At 36.0% G+C, this 6,226-nt stretch overlaps 1 pseudogene; it reads left to right on the top strand.

The window, feature by feature from the left end:
- The first annotated feature begins 5,073 nt into the window (after positions 1–5,073).
- LOC149152086 (phosphoglucomutase, cytoplasmic pseudogene) lies at positions 5,074–5,574 on the top strand (annotated as a pseudogene).
- The last annotated feature ends 652 nt before the right edge of the window (positions 5,575–6,226 follow it).

Here is a 6,226-nt window from a genome sequence, read left to right as displayed (position 1 = left end):
ATGGGAATGGTAAGCTTTGTAACTTCAACTCTTTCCTCACTTCTTGCCTCCGAGCTTCTTTAGAGACCACTTTACGTATAACAGGAGACATGGTTTCAATAGATGATGAAAGAGTAACAATACTTGTAGCTCGAACACCTTTTTGTGGAAGCACACTCATGGCAACAATGATTAGCTGTATGAAATATCCTATTTATTACAAGAGAAAACTTAACAAATCATATTCATGAAGCTATCAAATGTAAATAAAAATGTAAGCCTATTAAGGACGGCACATAGCTACTTGGATGGGAAAGAAATTTGCATGAAAACAAGGAGGGCACACTTCCAAAGCACGAAGGAAGTTCAAGGGTCATTCGGGGCTTTAAAGTGTGCTCATGTGCTCAAGGAGACTGATAAGGCGCAAGGGCGCACTCCGAAGAGACGAAGGAATGTAGCTTCGGGCCTTCAGGCCTTCAAGGTGCACTCATGTGCTCAAGGAAAAGGAGGTTGCACTGGCGCATGCTGAAGGGACGAAGGTAAAACATTCAAGCCTTCAGGGTGCACTCATGCGCTCAAGGAGGGTGCAATTCTTTGTGATGAAGGAGTGCGCTTTTGAGGAGAACTTGTCTTTTCTAGGCACAATTTTCTGAGTTAGTTTGAGCTTCAACTTCCAGAAGTGCACTCTGCCATAGAATGGCTCAAGGATAAGTCCAACAAAAATATTTCATGGTATAAATGTGGAGAGGAAAGATCTACAAGTTTTTATGGGTGTTGTCGCAATCATGATTAGAATGTGAACTGTTAAAGAATATGCAGAGTCACAACCTGCCATAATAAATTAACACTTGTATATGTGAGAAGAAACTGAAGCGCCAATAAATAAATTTAAAAGGTAAAGTAAAGAAACTGAAGCGCCAGTAAATAATGAAAGGTAATCAGTAGAATTGACATACAAAAAGCCTAGTGAAGATCGACGAAGAGCTTCTTGATCCAAAGATGTGTGCCCAACCAAGATGAGAATGATTACAGGAAAGAATGGTTAATTGGGTTAATTTAAAAGAGATTCTATGCAAATATGTCTCATGCATTCTTTCCACTTGTCGACGAGTGGATGAGTTAGTTAAGAGAAGAGAAGTGGGCTCCCATTTTCTAGGAGTGCGCCCATATGCAACAAGAAAATGCATGCATGTCTTTGTGCCGAAGGAATGCGCTCAAGGAAGGCACACTTGCTAAGCATGAAGGAGTGAACTCAAGGAGGGCACATTTCTTTAGCCTGAAAGAGTGCGCTCAACGCAAGAGCAAGTCTTCATAATCTTGAAGTGTGATTTTGCCTTAAAGTGCCTTTTCTTGCTTTTAAGTGCTTTTTGTGTGCTTTTGGGTGCTTTTATGGCGACTAAGGCTAGTTTCTAAGTTAAGAAAAGCTATGAGTCCACCTAACCATGGGTAAGATAACACAAACACTTCTAAAGGTTAGGTGATGACACTTAGGAAACATTGACTTAGAAGGATGCAACACTTAGAGAGAACATAAAAATAACAAATCAAACAATGTGACGACACTAAATAGCTTAAAACGAGAGTTCATGTAAACTCTAAAATTGAATTAGGCAAAAATTTTGGAAAGCCGTTGTCGCAATGACAAGAATAACATAAAAAAAACTATATTAAATTTTCATTTGTATATTCATTAAATATTGAAATTATTTTTAGCAAAAAAAGAATGTATAACTACCTATGCATCTTATTTATATTTATATATATGCATTATAAATTGTGTTAGATCTCAACACACCATTACAAGCGCTCTTGATTAATATTAATGCACTACTAAAATTGACCAGTTTTTTTAACCATTATTAGTAATTATTTTACCATAGGTGTAAGGACATCAATGCCACTTTGAGGCACTTTGTGTGCACTAAAGAATCACCAATGATATGATCGTACATTTGAATTACATCGATGAGACTCAAGAAAATTTTATTTATTATATTCTATCATCAATGCACTTATGATATAGGTAAGTAATGGATATGGCACAATCTTACATTTTTTAGTGTACCAATACCTGAGAAAATGTTTTTATTATATTTAACTTTACAATGCAGGTAGTATGTATGTCAGCTCCACTAATGGTGTCTTTGTACATTTTTTTAGAGCATTGACAAGTGAGAGAATTTATATTTATATAAGTGCACTCAACGTTCTGCTTATGTAGAAGAACCACAAATAATGCCTCATAACATTACATATAGCACCAAAAATTACATATAGCACCAAAAAATTACAAGCTAGTTTTATGTTTTCACTTCAATAATCTATTCTATTTGACCACATGTGTTATGCCCAATATGTCCATGTACATCTCGAAGTGTATCAAAAAGACAAAGAAATATTTATTTATTTAAATTATCAATGTGTTTATGTTACATGCAAACACCTCTTATGGTGCCTACTTACATTTCGAAGTGCATAGATAAGCATGATAAAATATCTATTTGATTAAAATTTACATGCTTTCTATGTATGAAAGCACTGTAGAAAATGTCTGCGTACATTTCCTAGAGCACCAGCAAGTGGGTTACGTGGGCATATTAATAAAAATGCACATGAGTAGTAATGGATTTTCGTACGGCAATAATGGAAATACACTAAGTGCGTTCCAAATTGGATCATATCTACCCTATTTTTTTTTTAAATAAAATCAATATTGTACAACAAAAAAATTAAACCCTTTTCAATGTGTCTCATATAATGATGCATCATTGTGTTTATGATTTAAAGAAGCATCATTGTGTTTGTTTAGAAATTATTTAACTTAATATTTTATCCACGGATAATAATAATGGTTGGTGGTGTATAGATAATTAGAATATATTAATATTTTTTTAATCGGATTAGTTTTAATATTTTTAAAATAAAAATTAATATTTAACAAAAGGCATAGTCTAATTTATAGACGAAATGATTGCTATCCCAACTATTTTTTGGTTAATTTCAATCAAAATTCAATAGAGATTTTTAAAAACTTGAGTTTAAATTGTTTAATCTGCATAATTCGAGTGCCCTAAGGGTTTTTAAGGGCGCTAAATCCATTTATGCTTTCAAAAATATATTTTAAACAACAAAAAATCTTGAAATTGTATTGTCGAATTTTGATAAATTACAATGAGAAAAAAAATATTTCATCTATAAATTAAACTAAGCCTTTAACAAAATATTTAAACACTCTATGATACATCATATACAATAATAAATTACTATATTCATAATTTGAAAATTGCAACAATTAAAATATGTTTAGAATTGTTTTAAATTGATAATTTAATAATAATAATGAGCATTGGTGTATTGATATTAGGAATGCACTCGCCTATCTATATGTGAGCACATCGAGGTGCCTAAGGCAATTTAAATGCATCAACCAAAAAATATTAGTCAACAGGCCTCTGCTATAAAAGAACAAGCATAATTTTTTTTCAAAGGCTTCATGAAAACCTCCACTAAGTAGTGTTTTCCTTGTCTTATCACTACAAGTAACATGAAAAAGGAAAAAAGTCGCAACTCCAATAAGAAACTATGTAACTAGGTTGTAAACTCTAGCATTTAAGTCTTTTTCACATAAGTGTGCTCATTGCATAACACTATCTTTTATATAAATACACTATTTAAAGAATAAAAAATAAAAATATTTTTCTTCAAAATACAATTTCTAATAGATATTGAAACATGGTATGTAGATAAATTATCTTATTTTACTTTTTAATAATTTCTAATAGGAGAATAAAACAATTATATGTTTACTACATTTTTGAAATTCTAAGTGTTTCAAAAGGCAAATGCTTTACAAACAGATTATTTTATTTTATTTCTTCACAGTTCCACACTCACATAGTAAGCTTTGTTTCAAACACATCTCACTACTTTTCTTAAGGTTTAAGAAAGCGTAATCAAACTAATATACATACATTGTATTTGCATTTTTACTTTTGAAATAGTGCTCGTGGATGAATTCTCAAATATAATTACATTATATAGAGCTTTTCAAACTTATATATGCAATTATGTTCAACAGTTGGAAATAATTAATTCCTACTTGTCTATGGTTGTAATTTTCTAATTGAGGAGTTTGTTCCTACATAATAGGAATAAGCTATAATATAGTTTCTCCTAGTTTAGTGTGTGGTTGAGAGAATCTCTCAACCACACTACTGTACGTCTAAGATAGCATTCCTATCTTGAGACTATTGATTGTATAAATATGTGTGTAATTCCCTTATTCAAATGAATAAAATATATTTTGAGTGACTGCAATGAACAAATTCCTGCACATTCAGAAAAACAAATTTTGGAGAAGATGTTATCATCGCTAATGTGGATTCAGGGGTATGGCCTGAAGCTGCTAGTTTCAATGACGAGGGTCTGGGTCCTGTTCCTTCTCGATGGAAGGGGATCTGCTGGTGTGCTGCGTGAACCATGGAGATCTGGTGAAACGATGATCTGAGATTCTTAGATGATGCGTTAGTTGGGGAGGGAAGAATTGAGGACGGTGAAAAGCTCGAATGATTCGATTCGGCTCATTTGCTTCCTGACAATGAACAACAACAACGTGATAGACATAGCCAACACCTCAGGGCAGTTGGAGACCCTCTCAGAGGAAGATCGCCGAGCGTTGCGCAGTAGTCGCTTTTCATCTCTCGCACAAACTGCCAGTTCTCCCAAACCCGACAAACCGCAGTCTAGTCCCAGAGTTGCTCATCCAGGTGGGCCAGTTGCAACAAATAAGGCTGTTGCTTTGGCAAAATTTCTGCAAAGGAAGCGTGGATCTGGTGATCTGCCTGTGGAGGATTTGCATGAGGCGTGACGCATTTGCCAATCGTGTATTCAAGCACGATTGGTTCGCTGCACCTTTCGGTAGGAGATCAGCTCTGCGGCTACAACGCCCCGACGATTGGTAATTGGATCCACTTTATGCGGCTGCCTGTATTTGTTTGAGGCTGAGATCCTGTGGCTGTCGGTCGTGCCTTCACGGAGGAGCTGTCTGCTAGTGAGAGCTCATTAATAAATTGCACTCCAAATGCAGATCGTAATATGGTTCTTGGCAAGAGGTTTTTTGTGACTCCATCAGATTCTGTTGCCATCATTGCAACAAATGCAGTTGAAGTTGTTCCATACTTCAGCTCTGGATTGAAAGGTGTTGCAAGAAGCATGCCGACATCAGCTGCACTTGATGTAGTTGCAAAAAGTCTTAATCTTAGGTTTTTTGAGGTGCCCACTGGCTGGAAGTTTTTTGGAAATTTAATGGATGCTGGAATGTGTTCTGTTTGTGGTGAAGAGAGTTTCGGCACTGGTTCTGACCATATCCAAGAGAAGGATGGAGTCTGGGCAGTTTTAGCATGTCTTTCAATTCTAGCTTACAAAAATAAGGATAACCTTGATGGCGGGAAGCTTGTCACTGTAGAGGACATAGTCCGTAACCATTGGGCTTCTTATGGTCGCCACTATTATACACGTTATGACTATGAAAATGTTGATGCAGGTGCTGCCAAGGAGCTCATGTCACATTTAATTAAGCTGCAGTTAACAAATTAATTAAGGAAGTGAGGCCAGATGTTTCTGGTGTCGTGGATGCCGATGAATTTGAATACAAAGATCCGGTTGATGGTTTAGTTTCCAAACACCAGGGTGTATTCCGGCTTTCTGGTACTGGATCTGTAGGTCCAACCATTCGGTTGTATATTGAGCAATATGAAGCGGAATCCACCAAGATCGGACGTGATTCACAAGTGGCGTGTTAGTAGTACGTGCTAATAGACCAGTGATATGTTGTGGTTGGGAGCCGGCGGTGATGCCGAACAGCCAGCAGTCCTGGTAACGGTGGGTCGAAAATTGCGATGGCGCTCCAGGTCGAACATCAAAGATCTGGTAATTGAGAGCTGGACGGTGTCAAAATCTGTATGCTGGAAGGCCATGAGCGGCCATGTTGGAGCTGCTCGATATATAGAGAAGTTTATGCTATTGTCGAAATGTATTTTTTAATTCTCTGATGATGTTGCAATATATTATGAAACTAGTTGTAATTTAAGTGATAGTAGTATGACCAACTATTGTCACAATGTTGAGTGTGTTGGAACTGGTCATTCCAACACTAAGCAAATTTGCAGGGAATGGTGAACACATGACAATGAAAACGACATCAATTGGAGCTACATCAGAGATTGGAGGATGATCGAGATCATGTTGC

This window comes from Pinus tabuliformis, chromosome 9, assembly GCF_031772625.1.
Source record: "Pinus tabuliformis cultivar Carrire ecotype Pingquan chromosome 9, CPIR1, whole genome shotgun sequence".
NCBI classification, from domain to species: domain Eukaryota; kingdom Viridiplantae; phylum Streptophyta; class Pinopsida; order Pinales; family Pinaceae; genus Pinus; species Pinus tabuliformis.
Note: the sequence above shows the minus strand (reverse complement) of the source record. Positions and strands in the feature narration are given on the sequence as shown.